Source organism: Corvus cornix, chromosome 4 (genome assembly GCF_000738735.6).
Source record: "Corvus cornix cornix isolate S_Up_H32 chromosome 4, ASM73873v5, whole genome shotgun sequence".
Taxonomy (NCBI): domain Eukaryota; kingdom Metazoa; phylum Chordata; class Aves; order Passeriformes; family Corvidae; genus Corvus; species Corvus cornix.
The window spans coordinates 3,808,544-3,823,660 of NC_046334.1; the positions used below are offsets into that span (position 1 = coordinate 3,808,544).

Consider the following 15,117-nt stretch of genomic DNA (forward strand, 5'->3'; position numbering starts at 1 on the left):
ATCTCCCCATCCTCCAGGGCATGCACTCTGATTTTTATGTATAATAACCTTATTTACATTGTTCTTTCTTATTTCTGGCCTAGCAATCCCCTGATTCTCCCAAATGGAGTACTATGAGTGCTGGAGCAGACCGTACGGTTTTCAGTTGGCTGGCCTTTTGGAGATCTAGGAGTTCCTAATCACAAGGGTTTCCTGAAGGATTAACAAACAACACATCTGTCCTTTGGACTCTTTTGACTCTGACCAAGACCTGCTCTACTAAGCACATTTGGGTTTCCTCCATCTGCACAAGACTATTCCTGTTAAAGTTTCTGTTTTTTTCTCATCTACTTCATTTCAGCAAAAATGGAATGTGAAAGGAAGTGAAATTTGGACTACGTTTATATTAGCCTAACAGTGCAGTCGTTACAAGTGACATTACAAAGAACAGTATTCTTCAAGGAAGAACAGTAAGTTTTGATGCAGAAACATGGGCTGTTCAAGTCAGGCACTGCAGTGCTGTTTAAAGGAGAGGCTGAAACTGAAAATAAATGCAGAAAGCATTTTATGAGTAAATCCAGTGTGGTGGACTACTGGGTTCCTACTATGAAACCCTTAGCACAAGGGTTATAGCTCAGCTTCTTTGTAGGCTTCAACTGTCATTAAATCCCCTTTGTCCCATCCTTTTTTGTGTGTCCCAGAGAAATGAACTCCACTTTGAATACACTTGTTCCAATAAGAGAAAAGAGGGACCTGAGTAGATGCCAGCAGGCAGTTCTCGAGTGACTGAGAGGGCAGCTCAAAGGAAGGGTAAATCCCTAAATACCTTGTTTTCCTAAGCATCTGCTACTCAGCTAGTAGCTGTGGACCTTTGGTCTGACCAGAGATGATTTTCTCATGTGTTGAACAGCAGTAGATAGAGGAAAGCAGCAGGGATGAAGCAATTAATCAGGCTTCCTGTCCTAAATTTTTGGCATTCCTTTTTATGGATAATGAGAGCACTGTGAGACATAAATGATGGAGACATCATGCACGTGAACACTCATAGGACTGATTGTTAGCAACTGAAATGTTGTTAATATAATCCTGTAATGTAATGTCAGAAATGGTACAGAAGTTGGCTCCTCACACCACTGCCACAGAATGCTGTTCATCCCTGCACACCTTGCTCAGCCTTCTGCACCCTTTGGTCTTCCAACTTGGCTTTGAAAAAGACAAGTCTTCTTTTCAGTCTGCTTATTTCTAGCTTTTCAGCAAATGACAAGTACTTCTAATTATTTCCTTTGCAAAGCAGAACCAAAATTTGCAACTTTTATATGCTTCCAAAGCTGTTTCCCCCATAGATACATTCTTAAAGTCTCTCTCATGAAATAAGAAGTCATCTTTCTTTCTTATTAGATTGTCAGCTAAAGTAATCTAGGAGAACCAGGCATATGGTGTCCTCACAAGCTTACTAGAGGCAAGATGTGCTTAATTCTGTATATTATCCATGATCTCTGAATATTTGGTAGCAAAAAGTCTCTGATGTGTCTAATGAGCAGAAGCACGGAAAGCTGAATTTTATATAGAATGTAGTGAAGAGATCCTAAGCCTCAGCACTGAAAAAGACAGAAAGATCTGCTGGCAAATACAGAAAAAAAAAAAAAAAAATTGAAAGTTTGGACCACAAAAATATTCACCAACCTATTCTAGTTTTTCTCTGTTTGCAGGGACCATTCACCTTTTTAACTGGTTGCAAGTTTATCGCTGTTTTATCACAAGGATTAGCATAATCGTGCATTGAGGCCTGAACTTTATGAATAATAGCAGAAAGCTTATTTGCAACTGAAAACAGGCATTTTCAGCTAACACTGAGGCTTTTTGGACTTACTCAGCAAACAGCAAGGGAAATCTTGCATTTCAGGAGTTATAGCTCTGGATCCTTTTGGCTGTAGAATATGAAGAGTGCACAGTGATTAATCAGATTTATACATAATATATAATATAGCAATGTCTGTGTCAAAATAAAATATAACACAGCAATGTCTGCCTCAAAATCAGCTGTTGGGTGAAGCCAAGGATTGTGTGGTGCACAGCACTGGGATCACAGATACAGTAATTCCAGTGTCACTCTTTGTGCAGAAATTCAGAAAGTAGTTTATTGGTAGAGTATACATCAAAGTCCATGTGGAGTAGGTTTGATCAAATAAAAGGACAGTATGATTCTATGTTTCATGTTTTAGGGGTTTTATCTCATTAGATGAACTTCTCATAACCTTTCAGGAGCAGTATCAGTCCTGTTCAGCTTTCCAGACCTGCTCTGTTTCTCCCCTTGTAAAGAAGAAGAAGAGTAAAAAACGTAGTCTTTGGTCTTCATATTGCAATTCTCATATTAACATCGTCAATAACTTTATGGCAAGAGTTTTAAGGAGCCACTTGAGATACCATATACTGTTTGCTCTTTAGACAAATACTCTGCCTTTACCAGTAAAAGGATACTCTGATGTTGTTTTATTGATCTTCTTTCTTGCATTTGGTTTGGTGGTGAACCTATGTACTTTGTGTCTGAACATCTGGGGCAGCGTTTACGATGAGAAAGCCATAAATTTTACTTTTTATTAGCTGCCCCTTGTTGCAAACAGATTCTCATCTGAAGATCTAACCTGCCTAGGTCAGAGACATAAATATTTTGGCAAGATTTGCTATCTCGCATTACTCCCAGTTTTCAATCCCCCTCCTCACCCCTCAAAATATTTGAGCCATTCCAAACTTCCATCCACTGGGCCCCACTGTAATTTGCTTACAGGTCATGGACTTCCCCTTTCCAGTTTTTTCCTGTTAGTATTTGCCATGCTATCTGGAACAGACCTTCCTACATAAGGTGCTGCATTACCACAGCTCCTAAATTTGACACCAAAGAATGTGTTTTGGTTGCTTTATGAACAATGCCAATTTGGCATCCCAAATACTTCCCACCCAATCAGGCCCAGCTCACTGGTAGCCTTGAAGAATATGGCATAGCACATTATCCAAGCAATTCTCTTACTGAGTTAGGAAATACTACAGGCTCCTTATGGAAACACAAATCAATGTTTATCATGTTTCAGACCAACATGGGCAAGAACTGTAAATTCTTAAACCAATAACAAAGAAAATCACTTGTGTAATGCCTTATACTGAGGACTGCTTCACTGGCAGCCCACTCTGCTTGCTTGCTTTTGAGATTGAGTAACTTTTCTTCAGCCAACAATTCCCTTGTTTCTCATAGCCATTCTGATATGCCATCAGTCTACTCTAATAGGAGCAAACCCAAATTCCTTTATTCCCTAAGAGCTGTTGGGCCAATATGTCATCCCATCTGGCCTTTTTCTTAGCACAGAATTCCCAAGGCAGTACCATGCTAAAACTGATGGAAGGATGAAAGCATAATTCTTTTTAAGTACACATTAGTACCAAAAATGTGCCCTCCCTCCTTCGTTGTCTTACTTTATATGTTGTGATCACATTGCTTTCAAATTTGAAATGTCTATATCATGTTTTTTAAAATGTGCTTTTTATCTAGTCTTAAGTACTAGAGAATGTCCTGAAAATTTGTTGGAGGCCCATAATTTACTTCATACCTGGCTGAGACTGCCAGATGGTTCAAAGTGAAACTTAAAACTATGAATAGAGAATTCCAATGTTTCCACTGGTGTTCCTAGTGAAACCATGTAACATGAAGTGTACTATCAAAAAAGATCGCTGATGTCAAAAGTACATTAGTAGCCCCATGTGCATTAATTCACAGAAGAAGAATGTCTGAAATGCATTGTATCCCTGCAATCCAGCTTGAGAATCATTTCATTAGTGCAAAAGAAATGACAGTTTTCTCAGCTGTAATCCACTGAGGGGAAGAGGGGAAGTGTAAGTTGCACACCGCAGCAAGAAGGCCATTTTGTTGTCGCAGACAGCTGGAACCCAGAGACTGAAAAGTCATATGAAAACCTGGAGTCCACGTTCTGATATGGAGTTAATAATTTTGCACCTCTGAACTGCGGTGTTACCTAGGGCCGACAGAGAAAATACAGGTTGAGAGTTCAAAACTTCAGTTCAAGTTGAAACTTGAAATATTTCCCTACCTTTGTTATAGTGTTCAATATTAAGAATATTGTAGCATGTGTTCTCAAGTGTGGCAGTCTAAGTGCTTGATATTTCCTTCTTCTCAAAACCAGTATCTGTACAGTGCTTTCTCTGGAGAAGAATGTCTAGAGGTGTGGTAACAGTTGGGGCCTTAAAGGTGATACTTTTTGAGTACATAATCTTGAGGGTTTTGGTAAGTTTGGTGTTAGTAGATTTGAGGATATTTCAGCTCACTTTGTGTGGTTTTGAAAGACACTGTGAGTTCAGATTTCTTTATTATTATCTGAGGCAGAATTTCTAATCGCCACATTGTTTCCACATGCTGCTTTTAGTTTTAATTTTTTTATCAGCTTTTTTGTGTAAATTAAGTGGCTCATCTTTGGTGAGCTAGTCCAACCCACAGCTTTGCACACTTAGAAATCCATCCCTATGGAATATGGTTGTTCTTGTAGCCCCTTTGACCTGGTTGAGGTAGCACAAATGAGAAGAGGACACCTTGCTTTTCCTCTGGTCTGACAGGATCTCCATTCTGGGGATCTGTGGAGCACAGACAAAGATTTCATCCTGCATCCGTGCACAGTGATTCCTAACAATTCAGTGCTGCTTCCTTGGCTGATTGGCTGAGCCTAACGTGCATTTTATAGGATATGGTCTATAAACCCCAAATGCACTACCAATCAACGTGAATTTTCTTTCCTTTGCCCCATTTTCCCATTGATTTCAAGAGCCTAGGCACTACATATGGAACTTATTCTCCCATAAGACTAACAACCAGATTTTGAGTCAGGCTAATTTGAGTTTCAATTTTATTTTAGTCCAAATAAAGTGAGAATTATATTCACTGATCCAATGAAGTTACTATGATATAAAAAGATGGGACATCAGGAATCAGTGTTCATTCAGCCAGTCATGAGAGGTGTACATAGGCGCTATTTTAAAATAATTTATTTATTCTTTCCTGTAAAACACTGTAATAACAAACTTCTATGAAGTCACATTTGTGCATGATGATTTATGTCCCGTGATTTCCACAGGTAGATGTGTAGCTGTTTCTTTTCTGCTCTTTGGAGAGCTGAAGTGTATTAACTTTATGAACTTCATGGGAAAATTATTGCTTTTTAGAGGGATTATTCAATTACCCACTTAAGGCAAAATGCAATAAATCTTATGTTACACTAAAGCAAAGCATTAATCAGCAGGCCCTGCAAGCATGACAGGGCTGTTCTTCTGAATGTCCAGCAGGCTTAAGACAGTATTCATTGTCTTCATTTCATTCCCCAGAGCTACAGGTGATCAATTCTTATTATTCTGCAGCAGTTTTTACTTACCAGCCTGTGTCTTCATCTTTGGAATTTGCTGTAACACCTACTTGTCCTTACACATTTTGATTGAAATTTAAATTCTGTTTAAATTTCCTTGTTAAGTGAGGTCAGTACATTCGTACAGACAAAGGCAAAATATTTTCCACATAACTCCTATAATTTTACAACATTTAGGAGTAGTTTTCAATATTTAAAAAATATATATATTTAGTACAAATGTTCTCTCTTTGAACAGTTGATTTTTGCTAGTGGCAAAAATTTATGAAACTCAACTTTGGTACTTCTCAGTAACCTTGAAATCCAGATAAAAAGTCACCATTTGTTCTTAAAAAGAAATATTTTCAGCCTCAATATTAATCAGAAAATACATTCCCATACCATTTATGATTTCCTTGTTAATGCATAGATAATATTTTCTGTCTAGAAAGGGAAAATGAAATATTTAGGAAGGCAAGAATAAGAAAACTGCTTTCTAAACTAAGCCTTTGTGTGAGGTTTTATTTTGGCATTCATATTTTAATGTATTTTGCACAGCTAAGTACATTCCTGGCAGTTACACTGAAACAGCTCGTTCCTCCTCGGTGTCTTTGTGGTGAAGAATTGCTTGCAAAATCAGCGCAAGCAGCTTTTTGTTTATTTGTACTGGTTATCTTACAGACTGGAAAGATCCTATTACATTATATCATTGTACTCTGATGAATGTCAACAGTAATGAGAAGCTAAGAAAATATTTTTCGAGGATGTAAGTTAAAGCTGTCTTGGGGATGAAAAAGTAGAAGTATTCACACTGCAAGAAGAAATCGGGGTTTATTTCCTTGATTAGTGTGGCCTTTCTTGCCGTCGTAGTCCAGGCACTTTTATTCCCTGGTCAGTAGGTGGTGCCAGAGTCAAAGTAACCTCTCCTGGCTCTGAAAGGCACTTGCTCTGTTTGCCATTGGTGTTAAAATGTCATTTCGAAATACTGTAAAAATGCTGTTAGTGTGTGTAGATATGCAAGTAAAGGGTTTTTTGTTACAAAGGTCTGTTGGTGAATTTCGAGATACTTGGTTTCATCTTTAAATGGTTGATAGAAGCTAAGCTTAGAAAGCCAAGAGCTGGAATGTCACAGTCTAGGAATAAGCTCGTCCTGAATCTGCTGTATTTGGTATCTGCAGATTTTACACGGGAGAGCAGTTGCTGCAGGAAACAGAGGGAAATACAAAATTTTAAAAAATCAAACTGATGGAACAAACCGTCACACATTTCAGCTCACTCTGTGTTAGTGTGTGAAGATCCCAGCTGGAATGGAGCTTTGGATGCAGTAGTACAGAGCAAGTTTCAAATTGGTTCTGTTTGATAGCTACATTAAGGCAAAAGGCTTTTTATCCTAAACTACGAAACTATTTGAAGGTAAGATCAAATAACTACCTAGGATTTTTTCTACATGAGAAGATCATTACTACTTTTGTGGAGGACTGTAAATGTTTTTAGCACTTGTTTGCTTTCAGGCGTTTCTCAGAGGGAGACAATCAGTGTGCTGGCTTGGTCAGCTGTGTGCTGTGCTTGTGATTACTGATTGTTTATTTGTATAACCTTGGGTTGTGTGTAAGGCTACAAACTTCTGCTTTGCAGTATTTGGACTGGGTTAATGTGATGCAGGACAAGCAGACAAACACCTTCAAGCTTGCAGCATCTTCAGTGCTGCTCACGCATCCTGACAGCACAGCTGTGCTGCCAAGTATTCTTTCCGTGTCGTAGCCACATGGCCAGTGATGTTTGCCCAACAGGATCTCATCCGTTATCTCTGTGGTAAAGATCATTTCAGAGAGTCCAAAATGTTGCTGTATGTGGCCTTCAGGATAGGACAGAGGGATTTATGGATTGCTGGCTACAGTCCAGTTTTTATCTGGGACAGATGACATTCTTTAGTTGTCCACTTTGAAATGCAATTAAGTGACTGGCCTAGTTTATCATACACTGTGATTGACACTGCAGTCTGGGAGCTAACTAACAAAATGTGTGACTCTGGTGGCATTCTGTCAGCAGGCAGCTGGGGCCACCATCTCCAGCATAACTTGGGTTGTCTGGAAGATCTTATCACCTGCCAACCTGAATGGGGTACAGATTCAGCCACGATTGTATGTGCTGTGTATCTGACTCCCACTAGAAGGATTATTCAAAGAGCCAGTCAGGAGCTTCCTCCTTACTTCACAGCTGTTTGATCCAGGGCATTGAAGCTGTGTGAGTTACTCCGTATATTGTCCCTGGTTGCCCAAGTAAGGACTTGGTAGTTATGTACAACTACAAGTTCTTTGGTGTCTTTCTAGCCAGACTCTGGGACAGCTCATTCATCCCTCCAGGCTTGTATGTAGCTGCCTAGGAAAAAAATAATGCTGTTTGGCCACAGTTACATAATATGACCTAGTTGGTGACAGGTAGAACCATCCTAGTGCAAACAAATTGTGTTTTTTACTGATTACAGCAGCACATTTTTTAAACCTTCAGTTTAGTGGAGTTTGAAAAGAAGGGTATCCTTTAATAATAATGACTTTTAGTACAGCTTCCTGCCCTTAAATAACTCTGTGCTTTGCAATCAGAAATAGTAACAAGGGGAGGAAAGTGATTAATCCAAGATTCTTTAGGAGCAAAGCAGTAGATCCTGGATGTGACCTCCCTCTCCCAAATCCCTGTGAGTTATCCACAGAGCAGTTAAGAGTCACTGCATTAGCCATAGCCAGGTAGATTTAAAAGAATAGAATAAATAGAATAACCATGTGCTAATGGATATGAACCCATCAGACAGTTTCCATGTTTGAAGGGATTTGGATACAGCACTCTGTGTAATTTCTTCACATCTCTGCATTCAGGCTGCTCTTCCATTCTCCGCAGACCATCCAGAGGGAAGGAAGTAAAATGCTTCCTGCATACAGGTGAAGCACTGCACAAAGTAATACAAAGATAATTTTAAAAATTAGACAGTATTTATTTACTGGCAGGATCCAGAGTCAATGCCAGTCCAGTTCATCCAGAAAGGAACCCCCCCCCCTCCACACTGCAGTAATAGTGAAGTAGTATGGCTGCTCAAGCCACTGAGTTCAGTGATGGATTAGCACAATCACTTCCCGAGAGCCCAGAAAGCCTCTAACTGCAGACGACCACCCAGCTCACTGGCTGCAGTCTCTCCAATCACAGGGAATATTTCTGACATCCTCAAACAAAATCTAAACTGCAGTGAAAGGTCAACAGCTAAACCTGTGATATCTCAGAGGCCTAGCAGGCAGCAGAGCAACCCACATTTTGTCTTGTGCTGTGGCTTGTGGCTGAGTATTTTCTTCAAGGTTTTGTGGATAAAGTGGGTTGGGCTAGATAAAAGTGACTGAAGAGTTATAACCACCTAAAACACCCTTGGTCTCCAAGGCTTGGAACCTTGTGGCTGCAATACTCTAATGGAAAATATTTGTGGGCTGGTTTAATCTGTGGCCATTGTAAGTGAAGATAAAAGAAATATTTAATAATCTGTTCCCACTGTTGTCCAGCACATTGCTGCCTGCGTGAAAGCTTGTGGAGTCCTCTCTGTAGCCAGTGGAGGTAACTCAGTGCAGTGGGGTGGGAAAGAGGGTGTCACTGCTTGTAATTCAATTGCCACAGAGTGCCTGGGGTCATTCCAGCAGACAGTGTGTACAGCTTCAAGATCTGAAAGGGCTTTTGGTGATGTGAAACATGCAGTTGCTAAATGCTGGATTTGATTTGTTTGTTGGACGCTCAGAATAAAGAGGATAACTTTAAAAGGGGTGTTAATTCCTTGGCCAGGGATAGTTGCCATCTCACCAGAGGCACATGTGTGTAGGATTAGCTTCTCTCCTAGGCCCTTGAAGCTGATCTGTAATATGAAAGAAAAATTTTGAAGTGAGCAGAATCTGTACTGACCCTCCCATAGGAGGGGTAAGACTGGGCAGTGACCATGTGGGTGGCAGGGTGGAAGTTTCCATGAAGTATGGGTGGGAGCTTCTCTAATAATTTCCATTTATAGTGGTTCCAGTTGCAGAAGATTGGCTCACTGGCAAGGACAGTGCCCCATCCCTGATCCCTGTCTTGTTCCATCTTGTTTGTTTATGGGCTCTCATTTTGGGTACCTAAATAACAGCCCTACTTAATTCAGTGCAGCTTCAAGTGTGCAAGGTGCCAATCTTGTGATCAGTGTCATGGCCATGCCTATTCCCTTGGACAAGGGATGGTATTTATGGCAAGGTCAGAGATGATTGTGTATCCCAGGCTCATCAGGACATCTGCACCGCCCACTGGGATGGTGATCCATGTAGGAAGTGATGGGAACAGGTTGGTAATGCTGCCAAACATAGGAAAAGAAGCCATGGTTTCATGAGTGCACATCCCTGCTTCGATTGCTTCCCAACATTCTTTAGCTGTCGTTACGAAATCCCCCTGGTGCAGCACGGCTTTGAAAGAGGCAATCTGCAGATGCTCAATGTGGGCTCAATTTTCCCCACATCACAATAAAGTTAGAGATGAAGTATTTCCATTTGGTTTTATCCCTGGTGAAAATTAAAAAAAAAAAAAAAAAAAATCATGAAGGCATAAATAACCTCATATAAGATTTTTTGTTTTTTAAAAAGGTTGTTTTCCTTCATCTGATCCAGGCTTTCATCTCCTTAAGTATACATATGGACATGGTCAAACTTCTCCTGACTAACTTGGGAGCTATTTGAATAATCCAAGTGTGAAATTGTGACCACACATGTTCTATTAACACTTTGCACAGGAGAATTGTGTGTATGGGAGAGGAAAATCAGATGCATATATGAGGTGAAAATGGAAGCAGTTGGAAAAGGCTGGAAAGAAATAACGGAGACAAAAACCACAAAATAATATTTTTATGTATGTGAAATACATAATATAAATTTAGTTATATAGACCATCTTCTAGTCCATAATTTCTCAATACATCAAAAAATTGCTCATAATCTACTTGAAAAATAACTGAATTACTCTTTTAGTGGAAATACCGCAACGAATGCTTTTAATTTGCAGGCAGCAAAATGATGGTGAGGGACTGGAAAACATGAAAATCAGATCTTAAAACTATCAGAACTGTGCAAAGGTCACAAGATTTTTCCTTTTTTGTTGCAATAGAAATGAAAACTTTCAATGTAAGCCAAGAAAAAGTTAACTGACTTCCCCTAAATTTAGAAGTATAGAGGCTGTTTCTATCTCCTTTTGTCCACCTATTTAAATGTACACACGCTTTGTGCAGCAGTGACAGATGTAGGAAGAAATATTTCAAATATCAGATGAACTCTTCTTTATATTGTGGGACACTTTTGTACTTTTTAATTGTTAAGGTCATATCTGTCTGGTGGTTTTTAAAAATTATTCAGCTCAATGCCTCCGAGGCTCCTTCATACTCTTACAAATCTACATTTCCCAGAGTTTTTGCAGCTTGGCTTTTGAATGGATTTTGCTGGTTCTGGTACCATACTCATTTTGACTTGCAAGTCCAAGGTATCCTTCTGCAGACCCTATTGTAATTTAAAAAAAAAAAAAACCAAATTGTTTTTAGCATACCTACCACATTTTCCTGAAAAGAAAGCTTTTTCTTTTTTTTCTTTTTTTTTTTCCCCCCCCTCATTTTAAGCTTTCCAAGTGAGGAATTTTAGGGAAAAGGGAGAACATGCAGAGGAAAGGGCTTCCAGGCAAAAGATGAGGGTATGAGTAAAAATAGCTTTCATATTTTCTTTCTCTCTGAAATGTAGCATGAAGTGAGGGCAGTGACTGTGATAATAGAGGCAAATGATAAATGAAAGAAAGGACACTTCAACATAATCTAGATAACAGGAAAATTTTAAATGGACAATTTAACAAGAGAGTCTGCATGGAATTATTTTTCATTAAACAATCAAAGCTTGTGATAATGCAAATGAAATCCATTTTTAGCTGCAGGAAATTTTGAGAATTTCAGAGGAATAGAAAATATGAGAATAATAATATCATGATGGTAATTCACAGTAATTATAGAAAAGCATAATTGCACAACACAAGCACTAATCAAAGCTCAGAAGAGTACTTTGGCATTCATTAGGGTTTCAGAGCTATTAGCATTTACCTTTGTCAATGGGCACCACACAACAAGCATTATTAATTTCATGTCAATCCAGAGCATAATTTCCCTGATCAAATATCAGTTCATTATAACAAACCACCAAGACTGACTTATCTGACATGGATTTCTGCCAAGTGTTTTAAAAGGAGAGCTTTACTGGGGACTGCTTTGGAGGTAGAAATGTTCCCCTTGAACTTAGATGATCTCTGAAGGTTTGTGAGCTGTCCTCTATGTATATAAATTCCATCAATTTATTTGCATCTGCTGGCCTAAAAAAGCTTCAGAGCATTGCCCATGCTTTCCTTCTTCTTATCTTACAGGAAATTTTCTGAGCTTCACCCATCTGTGTGTGTGTTAGTAATCAAATTATTATTATTGAACTATGCAGGTATCTTGTGCTGCTGTGGTACGTGAGCAGCTCATCAGTTGTGCTTGCTGGAACTTCTAACCTGATGTACAGCTAGTCCTGCGTTATTCTGTATGGAGAATTTGTGTCATTTGCTTGTTGGGTGTTTATTTTTGCCCCTGCTGACCAGCTGTGCTTTTCTTCTGCATCTGCCCTGAATGCTTAAAATGAGGAAAAGAACATTTTGCCGCTGATACCAAATAGGGATGGAGGTGAAGGGAACATTTGAGCAAATCAAAGGTAAAGGAGGAAGAAGAATATGGAATATTCTCTTAGGTTCTGTAGAAGAAAAGCTGTGTTTTATGCAATAAAAGAAACAAATAAAACCAGGTCCCTGAACATGAAATGAGACTCTCTGGGCCTTCTTCATTCTGCTTATAACCCTTTTTACGCATTACTTAAAAAAAAATCTGTTCTTTTACTATTATTTCCAGACTTAAAAAAGTTCTATACCATATGTATAGCTCTTGAAGGGAAGGGTTGTCTATAGGAGAAGACAGTGGCTGGTAAATAAAAGAATACTTCAATTTATTGTTCCTTAAGCAAGATACAACTTATCAACGTGCAGGTGGCTCATGTCCCAGTGTTGGAAATAGTAAGTTTTGACTTAGCTTTTCCTTTCCTCAGCTCACTCACTGTCACAGTGCTTTTCTCTGGCTTGTGGCAGGACTGTTTCTCTGTTAGCGACTTATTTTTTAGCACACCATTCTGACACCTTGACAGTTCATGCGCTAAATCAGACTTTACAGTTTCTGGCAGGCAGTTATTAGATGCATTGCACTTAATTAACTTTGCACCTAATTACAAGCAGTGCTGGCCGATTACAAAGGGCATAAATATATTAGTGCCCTAGCTGTCACATCATGAAAATGGCTGTTTGAACAAGTCAAGCAAAAGCAATTACCACATTGTGTGCATGGTGAAGTGTTAGCAGAGTGCAGAAGGAGGGATGAGCTGGGGTACTGTTTGTAGCAATTTCATTTTGCGTGGCACATTTCAGGTGACCCCGATGAGCAGAAAGTATGAGGAAAGATTTCCTTTCATTGTGTAAACACTTCATGTGTGTGAAGGAAGAGCAAAAGTTGCATAGTGAGAGCTGACTTAAGTTTTGTTGGATACCTACCCTGTATATCTTTAAAGTATGAGGATTCTAGTGGTAAGGAAGAAAAGCTGTCTAACATGAGATAAATGCTACAAATTATAAGCAAAACTTGGGATTCAGAATGACACAGTGCAACTATACTTACACAGTAGTTCCCAAAATGAGAAGGAAAGCAGAATTTGGTCTCCTCTGTAGAGGAATACATTGTAAAGAACAAAGGTTAGCACTCAGCTGGCATTCTGTGGAAATCTATCTTGTGTTAGCACAGGAAAAAAACATCTCTGGTGGAAAAGTAAGCAAGGCATTTGGAACAATATTTAAAATTTTGTCAGTGGCTTTGTAAACAAGAGTCTGTATGAGAGATGTTTCCTCCTGTATCAAGTTTCCGTTCCAACCACCACGTGCTCTCTCTTGCAGAGGAAAATAGACCATGTTATACAGGTGGCTTAACTTACTGTTGTTATGCGTACAGCCGTGGAGGAATGTTGCCTTCATTTCACAAGAATCCTGGCCAAGGAGAAGAGCTGAGAACTGTTCAATATGATAATTTTTTTTCATTCCTTTTTCTGCTTTGCAGCAGAATAGTTTCTGAATTAGTAGTGTTTTGCAACAAAACAGAACAAAATGTTTGTTTTCTCTTTCAACAAAACTTAATTAGTCACCAGTGTGTAGACAAACTAACATAAACCCAGTCATAATAACCCATTGATAATCAACAGACTGTACTATCTGCTTTGTACGAGGTATTTAATGCTTTTTACTGAGGTCACAAAAGCCAGTTTTATATATAGTGGCCAAAAAAGGTCACTAGAACTTGACTTTGTTTGAGGCAAGTGGAAGGAAACAGAGGGAGACACAACGTGGTGTTAAATTAGTGGCTGTAGGGCTTGCACACTGTTGTTATTTACAATCTCTGAATAAAGAGTGCTGTGAGGATGTATGTAAACCTTTCCCAGCCCTGAACAGCGTTCATTGTTATTCACTTCTCAATAGGCTGGCTGTGTTGTTTCTGATAACTCATGGAAAAGCAGTGGTAGGTGGCCTTAAACAGAAGTTTTGGATGCCTTTGCAATGGTGCTTGCATGAAAGAGTGAGTGGACTGCTTTGTGTGCAACAGCAGAAAGTAGAAAGTGGGAAGATAACGTGTTTTTGAATACAGCATTACATCACTGCTGAAAACATTGCTCAGTTCATTATGATCATGGGTGGTCAGCAATTTTTACCCTGTATAAAATTAGAGATGTTGTTGTAGGGAAATAAACCCGTGTAGGAGAGTGTCCTGACGGAAGGGTCTGGGGGAGGCAAGCACTGTCATTCAAGTAGCTTGTGCCAGAGCCACTCCTTACTAAAAGTGAGGAACTCGGCCCAGGAGAGAAGATAAATCAGTCAGGGGCTCATGTAGTGCTTCATGATTTCAGTTTTCAAGGGCAAAATAGAAGTTTTTTCACTGTAGGGTACAAGGGATTAATGTGAATTAATGTGAAGTAATTGACTCTTCCAACACACCAAGTGAGTTATATCCAACACAAAGTGTGTTAGAATGTTACTTTCTAATTGAATGCACTAGAACTACCAAGTAATGTGTGAATAATGTCTAAAACATAAAAGTAAATCTAAAACTTCATGCATTTGAGGAAAATGAAATAGAACACCAGTGAGAACTCCAGCAGAATAGGTCTATTTTATGTGCTTGAATTTTTCTCTGGTATGGATGGTCAATAGAATCATTTAGGTTAGAAAAGACCTTAACATCATTGAGTCCACCTGTAAACCTAACACTGCCACTTGCACAATATTTCACTAGCTCCCATGGAGTTCTTGGCTTTTCCACATTTATCATGTTTGTACTAAGACAGAGAACTGAGCTGATTGTCTGTTCCTTCTATTCTGTAGATGAGATGTTTCTCGGTCATGACTTCTGAAGACTTACAGCTGTACTGAGCTCCCAAGAGCCAAGGATGCCCTCTTACCTTGTCTTTTATCCTTTCTTGGAAGCATCTAAAGGAAAACTGGGAACTGCAGTGATACATGAAGAATTGACAGGTATGTAAAAGCCCTCAGTTAGACTTTGTCAGAGTCTGCTTTGTTCCTGAAGCTGCACACTTTATAGTTTGACT

General features: G+C 39.2%; 1 long non-coding RNA gene across 2 annotated transcripts in view; it reads left to right on the forward strand.

Annotated features, from left to right (window-relative positions):
* The window catches only part of LOC104693680, a 66,412-nt gene that overhangs the window by 22,967 nt on the left and 28,328 nt on the right, over positions 1-15,117 (forward strand). For both annotated transcript variants that reach the window (XR_752591.4, XR_002047101.3), the window contains exon 2: positions 14,894-15,043. This is a non-coding gene — a long non-coding RNA (uncharacterized LOC104693680). The remainder of the gene's footprint in view (positions 1-14,893; positions 15,044-15,117) is intronic.